This window comes from Triticum urartu, chromosome 2A, assembly GCF_056163025.1.
Source record: "Triticum urartu cultivar PI428250 chromosome 2A, HENAU_Tu73, whole genome shotgun sequence".
In the NCBI taxonomy this organism is placed as follows: Eukaryota; Viridiplantae; Streptophyta; class Magnoliopsida; order Poales; family Poaceae; genus Triticum; species Triticum urartu.
In genome coordinates, this window is record NC_141874.1 from 571784429 (window position 1) to 571792201 (window position 7773).

Consider the following 7773-nt stretch of genomic DNA (forward strand, 5'->3'; position numbering starts at 1 on the left):
TTTTCGTTAACGACAATGTTATTCAGCGAACCTTCGCTGGGGGGCATATCAAAACGAACGTTCTTTGCGGCGATTTATGTGTTGGGAGTATAGCAATTCCTTCAAGCGAATACGCCAATTTTCATAGTAAATCCATTGTTTGCCAGGATATGTCATATGTTTTCGAAGAAATTGCCATAAAAAACTTGTGCAAATGCCGTCCCCAGCAAACATTCGCTGGCTAAAGGAATCCTTCCTTAATTTCAGTCTTAATAGGTTTCTTTTTTACGTTCTACTTCCTCCGTTTCTAAATATTTGTCTTTTTAGACATTTCAACAAGTAACTACATATCGAATAAAATGAGTGAATCTATACTCTAAAATATGTCTATATATATCCGTATGTGATAGTCATTTAAAACGTCTAGAAAGACAAATATTTAGGAACGGAAGGAGTATTTTCTAGTGGCATCGGTGAGGTGGCGACAACGATGGCGTGTTGGATTTTGAAATAAAGTCTCTTCGATTGCAGTGAAAAGTTTGTGAGAGTAGATATTCCTTCCGTTTTTTAGTTTGCATATAAGATCTAGTCAAAGTCAAACTTTCTAAAGTTTGACTAACTTCATAGAAAAAAATATCAACATCTACAATACTAAAGCTATATGGTATGAAAATTAATTTCATGATGCATCTATGATATTGATTTCATATTGTGAATCTTGATATATTTTTTTATAAACTTAGTCAAAGTTAACAAAGTTTGACTTTGACCAAATCTTATATGCAGACTAAAAAGAAACGAAAGGAGTATGTCAGCGTTCTGGGAACGGGGTCTCCAGACTTGCCTGTCTGCGGCCCACGACGTAGCTCCACCAGCGACCCTGTACGGCTTATCTTCATCAGCAAACACTCAAGACCTTCGCGAGGCGGACGACGCAAGATCTCCTCGGGGACGGCCTCACCAGGCTAGCTCGTGAGGGGCGAAGAGATCAAGGCGAAGGGCACCTCGCGAGGTCCCTATGACGCAAGTCATGACGACCAAGGCCAGGCGGACGCCAGCGCGCGCAGTGTACTCGTTTCTTTTTTGGTGCTAAAAAGACAAGCGCAGGCGAGGAGTCTCGAGGTTAGACCTCGCTTGTCCTCAAGCGAAAGGCGAAATCGAAAAATATGTCCACATGTTTAGAGATAGAGGTGTCGATAAAAATAAAATACGGACATGAGGACATTATGATCATTCTTAGAACAGAAACTTATATAATTCTTGTCATATGATCTCTTATACTAGAGTAATAATTCAATCACAATTTCAAGTATGAATCGTAAACTTCATTGAAAACCAACAAATTATAATCTCAGTCATTGAAGCAATTGCAATTTATCATAACATAGGAAAGAGTCAATATAAGAGTTTTTCAGCAAGTCCACATACTCAACTATCATATAGTCTTTCATAATTACTGACACTCACGCAATACTTATGGGTATAGAGTTTTAATCAGGATCTTTCCAACATACTGTGCTTGCCAAAGAATAAAATGTAAAAAGGAAGGGTGAAGATTACCATGACTCTTATGCAAGGTACGAGATAAAAATAAATGATAGACCCTTCGCAGAGAGAAGCAGAGGTTGTCATGCGCTTTTATGGTTGGACGCACAAAATCTTAATGCGGAAGAACGTCACTTTATATTGCCACTTGTGATATGAACCTTTATTATGCAGTCTGTCGCTTTTATTTCTTCCATATTACACGATCGTATAAAGCTTATTTTCTCCCACACTAATAAGTCATATATATTTAGAGAGCAATTTTTATTGCTTGCACCGATGACAACTTACTTGGAGAATCTTACTCGATCCATAGGTAGGTATGGTGGACTCTCATGACAAAACTGGTTTAAGGGTATTTGGAAGCACAAGTAGTATCTCTACTTGGTGCGATGAATTTGGAGGATGACCAAAACTATGTTTATCAACTCTCAACAACTTTTATTCATCATACATTTTCTATGTGAGCTCATTACTCTCCATGTGATCCATATGATCTCTTTTATTTCTTTTTATTCTTTCTCTTTTCTTTTATTCACTTAGGATCATGGCAAAATAATCAGGCCCTTGACTCAACACTAATCTTTATTATATATAGCTCACGGACTCGATTACATAGAAGGATCATAAAGCAAAACTCAAAACTAGATCATGCCATAAACTACTAGATCAAGATATTACCAAAAGGATCGAACTAAGAAAACTGGTAAAGATAAAGGTGATGGTGATATGATATCGGGGCACTCCCCCAAGCTTGGCAGTTGCCAAGGGGAGTGCCCATACCCATGTGATTATGTCTCTCTTTTCGGGGATGGTGATGTGATGTTCTTGGCGATGATTCCCCTCAAGATACGATTCTCCTCCTCGAGCTTATTGACTTGCTACTTGAGGTCCATTATTTCCTTTCAGAGTTTTCCTGTAACAGCCAAAGCTCCCTGCTGATACGTCTCTGTCGTATCTACTTTTCCAAACACTTTTGCCCTTGTTTTGGACTCTAACTTGCATGATTTGAATGGAACTAACCCGGACTGACGTTGTTTTCAGCAAAATTGCTATGGTGTTATTTATGTGCAGAAACAAACGTTTTCGGAATGACCTGAAACTTCACGGAGCAACTTTTCATAAATAATAAAAAGTCCTCGCAAAAGATGAAGGCCGGGGGGGCCACCACCTGTCCACAAGGGTGGGGGCGCGCCTGCCCCCCTAGGGTGCGCCCCCTACCTCGTGGGCCCCCTGGAGCTCCTCCGACCTCAATTCCAACTATATATATTTGGTTTCAGGGAGAAAAAAAATCATAGAGAAGGATTCATCGCGTTTTACGATGCGGAGCCGCCGCCAAGCCCTAAAACCTCTCGGGAGGGCTGATCTGGAATCTATTCGGGGCTCCGGAGAGGGGAATCCGTTGCCATCGTCATCATCAACCATCCTCCATCACCAATTTCATGATGCTCACCACCGTGCGTGAGTAATTCCATCATAGGCTTACTGGAAAGTGATGGGTTGGATGAGATTTATCATGTAATCGAGTTAGTTTTGTTAGGGTTTGATCCCTAGTATCCACTATGTTTTGAGATTGATGTTGCTATGACTTTGCTATGCTTAATGCTTGTCATTAGGGCCCGAGTGCCATGATTTCAGATCTGAACCTATTATGTTTTCATCAATATATGAGAGTTCTTGATCCTATCTTGCAAGTCTATAGTCACCTACTCTGTGTTATGATCCGTTAACCCCGAAGTGACAATAATCGGGATACTTACCGGTGATGACCATAGTTTGAGGAGTTCATGTATTCACTATGTGCTAATGCTTTGTTCCGGTACTCTATTAAAAGGAGGCCTTAATATTCCTTAGTTTCCATTAGGACCCCGCTGTCACGGGAGGGTAGGACAAAAGATGGCATGCAAGTTCTTTTCCATAAGCACGTATGACTATATTCGGAATACATGCCTACATTACATTGATGAACTGGAGCTAGTTCTGTGTCACCCTAGGTTATGACTGTTACATGATGAACCGCATCCGGCATAATTCTCCATCACCGATCCATTGCCTATGAGCTTTCCATATATTGTTCTTCGCTTATTTACTTTTCCATTGCTATTGCTATCATCACTACAAAATACTAAAAACACTACTTTTACTACTGTTACCTTTTGCTACCGTTACTGTTGGAAATATGCCCTAGAGGCAATAATAAATTGGTTATTATTATATTTCATTGTTCATGATAATCGTTTATTATCCATGCTAGAATTGTATTGATAGGAAACTCAGATACATGTGTGGATACATAGACAACACCATGTCCCTAGTAAGCCTCTAGTTGACTAAGCTCGTTGATCAATAGATGGTTACGGTTTCCTGACCATGGACATTGGATGTCGTTGATAACGGGATCACATCATTAGGAGAATGATGTGATGGACAAGATCCAATCCTAAGCCTAGCACAAGATCGTGTAGTTCGTATGCTAAAGCTTTTCTAATGTCAAGTATCATTTCCTTAGACCATGAGATTGTGCAACTCCCGGATACCGTAGGAGTGCTTTGGGTGTGCCAAATGTCACAACGTAACTGGGTGGCTATAAAGGTGCACTATGGGTATCTCCGAAAGTGTCTGTTGGGTTTGCACGAATCGAGACTGGGATTTGTCACTCCGTGTAACGGAGAGGTATCTCTGGGCCCACTCGGTAGGACATCATCATAATGTGCACAATGTGACCAAGGAGTTGATCATGGGATGATGTGTTACGAAACAAGTAAAGAGACTTGCCGGTAACGAGATTGAACAAGGTATCGGGATACCGACGATCGAATCTCGGGCAAGTATCGTACCGATAGACAAAGGGAATTGTATACGGGATTGATTGAATCCTTGACATCGTGGTTCATCCGATGAGATCATCGTGGAGCATGTGGGAGCCAACATGGGTATCCAGATCCCGCTGTTGGTTATTGATCGGAGAGTTGTCTCGGCCATGTCTGCATGACTCCCGAGCCCGTAGGGTATACACACTTAAGGTTCGAGGACGCTAGGGTTATAGGGAAAGTATGTACGCGGTTACCGAATGTTGTTCGGAGTCCCGGATGAGATCCCGGACATCACGAGGAGTTCTGGAATGGTCCAGAGGTAAAGATTTATATATGAGAAGTCCCGTTTTGGTCACCGGAAAAGTTTCGGGTGCTATCGGTAACATACCGGGACCACAGGGAGGGTCCCGGGGGTCCACCAGGTGGGGCCACCAGCCCTAGAAGGCTGCGTGGGCCAAGTGTGGGAGGGGACCAGCCCCAGGTGGGCTGGTGCGCCCCCCCCCCCACCAAGGCCCAAGGCGCAAGGGAGAGTGGGAGGGGGCAAACCCTAGGTCCAGGTGGGCCTTAAGGCCCACCCTAGGTGCGCCCCCCTCTCTCCCTCCTTGGCCGCCACCCTAGATGGATTTTGGGGCTGCCGCCACCCCTAGGGAGGAAACCCTAGATGGGGGCGCAGCCCTTCCCCTTCCCCTATATATATTTGAGGTATTGGGGCTGCAAGACACACAAGATTATCTCCCTCTTGGCGCAGCTCTACCTCTCTCCCTCCTCGTCTCTCGTAGTGCTTGGCGAAGCCCTACTGGAGTTCTGCGCTCCTCCTTCACCACCACGCCGTTGTGCTGCTGCTGGATGGAGTCTTCCACAACCTCTCCTTCTCCCCTTGCTGGGTCAAGGCGTGGGAGACGTCACCGGGCTGTACGTGTGTTGAACGCGGAGGCACCGTTGCTCGGTGCTTAGATCGGAATCAACCACGATCTGAATCGCTGCGAGTACGACTCCTTCATCCGCGTTCTTGCAACGCTTCCGCTTAGCGATCTACAAGGGTATGTAGATGCACTCCCCTTCCCCTCATTGCTAGATTACTCCATAGATTGATCTTGGTGATGCGTAGAAAATTTTAAATTTCTGCTACGATCCCCAACAGTGGCATCATGAGCTAGGTCTATGCGTAGTTTCTATGCACGAGTAGAACACAAAGCAGTTGTGGGCGTCGATATTGTCAATTTACTTGCCGTTACTAGTCTTATCTTGATTCGGCGGCATCGTGGGATGAAGCGGCCCGGACCGACCTTACACGTATGCTTACGTGAGACTGGCTCCACCGACTAACATGCACTAGTTGCATAAGGTGGCTAGCGGGTGTCTGTCTCTCCCACTTTAGTCGGATCGGATTCGATGAAAATGGTCCTTATGAAGGGTAAATAGAAATTGGCATAACACATTGTGGTTTTGGCGTAGGTAAGAAACGTTCTTGCTAGAAACCTATAGCAGCCACGTAAAAACTTGCAACAACAATTAGAGGACGTCTAACTTGTTTTTGCAGCATGTGCCGTGTGATGTGATATGGCCAAAAGGATGTGATGAATGATATATGTGATGTATGAGATTGATCATGTTCTTGTAATAGGAATCACGACTTGCATGTCAATGAGTATGACAACCGGCAGGAGCCATAGGAGTTGTCTTAATTTATTTATGACCTGTGTGTCAACATAAACGTCATGTAATTACTTTACTTTATTGCTAAAGCGTTATCCATAGTAGTAGAAGTAATAGATGACGAGACAACTTCAAGAAGACACGATGATGGAGATCATGGTGTCATGCCGGTGACAACGATGATCATGGAGCCCCAAAGATGGAGATCATAAGGAGCAAAATGATATTGGCCATATCATGTCACTATTTGATTGCATGTGATGTTTATCATGTTTTACATCTTATTTGCTTAGAATGACGATAGCTTAAATAAGATGATCCCTCGCAATAATTTCAAGAAAGTGTTCCCCCTAACTATGCACCGTTGCGAAGGTTCATTGTTTCGAAGCACCACGTGATGATCGGGTGTGATAGATTCTAACGTTCGAATACAACGGGTGTAAGCCAGATTTACACACGCAATACACTTAGGTTGACTTGACGAGCCTAGCATGTACAGACATGGCCTCGGAACACGGAAGACCGAAAGGTCGAGCATGAGTCGTTTAGAAGATACGATCAACATGAAGATGTTCACCGATGTTGACTAGTCCATCTCACGTGATGATCGGACACGACCTAGTTGACTCGGATCACGTTTCACTTAGATGACTAGAGGGATGTCTATCTGAGTGGGAGTTCATTAAATAATTTGATTAGATGAACTTAATTATCATGAACATAGTCTAAATTGTCTTTGCAAATATGTTGTGGATAAATAGCTCACGCTTTAGCTCCCTGTTTTAATACGTTCCTAGAGAAAAGACTAAGTTGAAAGATATTGTAAGCATTGACGCGGACTAGGTCCGTTGCCTGAGGAGTGTCCCCACTGCTACACAGAAGGCTTATGTCTTTGATGCACCGCTCGGTGTGCCAACCCCTCCAGCGTTGTCTGTGGATGTTATGAACATCTGACAGATACGTCCTGATGACTACTTGATAGTTAAGTGCACCATACTTTACGGCTTAGAATCGGGATTCCAATGACGTTTTGAACGCCATAGAACATATGAGATGTTCCAAGAGCTGAAATTGGGATTTCAGGCTCATGCTCGTATTGAGAGGTATGAGACCTCTGACAAGTTCTTTGCCTACAAGATGGAGGAGAATAGCTCAGCTAGTGAGCATGTGCTCAGAATGTCTGGGTGCTACAATCACTTGAATCAAGTGGGAGTTGAACTTCTAGATAAGATAGTGATTGATAGAGTTCTCTAGCCACTATCACTAAGCTACTAGATCTTGGTGATGAACTATGACATGCAAGGGATGGAGTTGATCCCGGAGCTGTTCGCGATACTTAAGACCGCAAAAGGTAGAAATCAAGAAGGAGCATCAAGTGTTGATGGTTTAACAAGACCACTAGTTTCAAGAAGGGCAAGGGCTAGAAGGGAAACTTCATGAATGCCAAACCAGTTACCGATCAAGTGAAGGAACCCAAGGTTGAACCCAAACCCGAGACTAAGTGCTTCTATTGTAAGGGGAATGATCACTGGTAGCGGAACTACCCCAAATACATGGTAGATAAGAAGGCTGGCAACTTCAACAAAGTATATACGTGTTATTAATGTGTGCCTCACTAGTACTCCTGGTAGCACCTGGGTATTGGATACCGGTTCAGTTGCTATTATTGGTGACTTGAAGCAAAAGCTACGGACTAAACGGAGACTGGCTAAGGGCGAGGTGATGATGTGTGTTGGAAGTGTTTCCAAAATTGATGAGATCACCATCGCACGCTCCATCT